This window comes from Tachysurus fulvidraco, unplaced genomic scaffold, assembly GCF_022655615.1.
Source record: "Tachysurus fulvidraco isolate hzauxx_2018 unplaced genomic scaffold, HZAU_PFXX_2.0 HiC_scaffold_249_np12, whole genome shotgun sequence".
Taxonomy (NCBI): domain Eukaryota; kingdom Metazoa; phylum Chordata; class Actinopteri; order Siluriformes; family Bagridae; genus Tachysurus; species Tachysurus fulvidraco.
In genome coordinates this window covers 1-2500 of record NW_025927114.1, presented here as the reverse complement: position 1 = coordinate 2500, position 2500 = coordinate 1, and the positions used below count along the sequence as shown (strand labels likewise).

The 2500-nt window shown below is 36.4% G+C and overlaps 1 long non-coding RNA gene across 1 annotated transcript in view; it reads right to left on the bottom strand.

Moving 5' to 3' along the window:
• Nucleotides 1–612, bottom strand: part of LOC125140575 — a 2236-nt gene extending 1624 nt beyond the window's left edge. The window contains exon 1 of the long non-coding RNA XR_007139815.1: nucleotides 496–612. This is a non-coding gene — a long non-coding RNA (uncharacterized LOC125140575). The remainder of the gene's footprint in view (nucleotides 1–495) is intronic.
• Between the last annotated feature and the right edge of the window lie 1888 nt (nucleotides 613–2500).

The window sequence follows — 2500 nt, the reverse complement described above, 5'->3', positions numbered from 1 at the left end:
GTATAGTACAGTATGTGTGTGTATTGTGTTTATACAGTGTGTATAGTGTGTGTGTACAGTGTGTGTACAGTGTGTGTATACAGTGTGTGTACAAATTGTGTAGTTACTATAAACTTCAACACTTGAGACACAGCACTGTTTTAATATACACATGTTGGATATTTACTACTTTGTCATCATTGTCATAGCTGAAAGTGTCCCACCTCAGACTGAATCACACAAACACACACACACACACACACACACACACACACACACACACACACACACACACACACACACACACACACACACACACACACAATGTTCAGTACATCACACACCTGACTGCATCACCACCACACAATACTTTAGAACACTACACACTTGTTCAGTCATATTTCCTGATTCAGATTCGATCCTTTCATGTCTTTGTTGTTCTTCTCTTACTTTTTATTCATCTGTTTATCATCTTTTCTGCCTTTTGATGTAAGAATAAAAAAGTTTGATCCTTACCTAAATGTGTTCCGAATGTCCAGTTCTCAGAATTAGTGTGAGCACAAAACTGCTGATCTTCCTCTTACACACACACTTACACACACTTACACACACTTACACACACTTACACACTCCCACAAACACACCCATAATCACACACACAACTTCCTTAGTTTGTCTGTATACTTACAGTTTCTGAGATTTCTGTCATTTGACAGTCTCCTTTATCTAGAGCCAATTTTACAACATTTATAAAACTCAGCTACTATTTATTCTGTTTATTCTGTTTACTTTTTATTTATCTGTTTTATTTGTGTTTCAGTGTTTAATTACATTGTACAGTGAATAAAATAATAAACATTTAAACATTCTGACTGAGGCAGTGCTGCCCCCTATAGGACAAGGGCTTTAATTAAATTCATTTTCATTTACACTAACACTTTTAACACTAGACATCAGTTACAGTCTCCAAACTCGGACCATTGATTTACAAATGGAGTCATGAGAGAAGCTCAGAGTCCCTTTTTCTATTTTGTAATGTTGTTCCTCCTTTTCCCTCATGTGTTGCCAATTCTTTCCTCCCTTGTGTCATGTCTGATTGTTTGTGTGTGTGTGTGTGTGTGTGTGTGTGTGTGTGTGTGTGTGTGTGTGTGTGTGTGTGTGTGTGTGTTAATTTCGTCACCTATTTTTATTTTAGTCTTACTCTTAGTCTTGGGCCAAATGTCCTTGTTAGTTTTAGTCATATTTAGTCATTCTTTTTCTGTTAGTCAAGTTTTAGTCATTTCAAGTCTCGTCATTTTAGTCTAGTTTTAGTCAAATGAAAACTCAAGGTACCTTAGTCAAGTTTTAGTCTACTAAAAGTCTTTCAATTTTAGTCTAGTTCCAGTCAAAAAAATTGTAGTCTTTTTTTTTTAAATAACACATTAATGCTGATTAATGAAAAGCCTAAGGTCAAAACTGTAGGTGTACAGTATATATATACATACACACACATCTATATAAATGACCAACTTAATACAAGTTATACATGGTATTACACACACCATTACAGATGATATTCGGAGCAATATTACATGTAATTATTAAACTTGATTACTTACATATACATTAGCTTTTAAGCCTAATTATTAATGTTGATTATGATGTGATAGTGACAAGGGAAGAGGTTTCAGGTTGGGGGTAAAAAGTTTTTTCTGTCACCACTTTTGAATAAGAAACAATATCAAGGCTATAAAACTTGTCAAAACTCCGAATCACAAAAGTATCAGTGAGAAGTTGAGAACACGTTTAAACAGGAAATATCATTTAACACAAAAAGCCGCCTAGACGGTGGACTTGCGCTCAGGATTACTAACTATAACACAACGTTACCATGAAAAACAGAGCGTTGCCATGGACACACAGGATTCTAACCGTAGAGACGGAGCGCACTATTTTCTTTAGCGGAAGCAATACAATTGTTCAGCAGTGTCGTGTTGCACCCACAGGCGTATGAGACCTGTAACGAGCAACAGCGCGAAGCCGCGAACTCGTCCTGTATATTTTAAAGGCGTAACAGCTGATGAAAAAACAGAGACAATTGTAGACGAAAATGAAGAGAGATTTTATCTTAGTTTTTATTTTATACAAAACATTTTCGTCTCGTCTTTTTTCGTCAACAATAATGCATGTTAATTTAGTCTTAGTCAGCGTTTTGGACAGTGGTGCAGTCTTGTCATCGTCTAAGACGAGACTATTTACTAGTGTGTATTTGTACCTTGACCCTCAGCACCAGATGTTCCTGCTACAAGTACAGAAACTCATCAGGCTCATTCATGTTAATCTTATGTTGTTGTCAGATGTTCCTCATGTTTGTCTTATTGCTTTTTCCTGTGACTGATCATTTAAACCTCACACTGCTTACCTGAGTTTAAACACCTGTCTCAACAAACACACCATACCTCCTTTAGCACAAACTACAATTCAGCTTCATTTCCTTTAAACACACACACACACACCACACACACACACACACACACACACA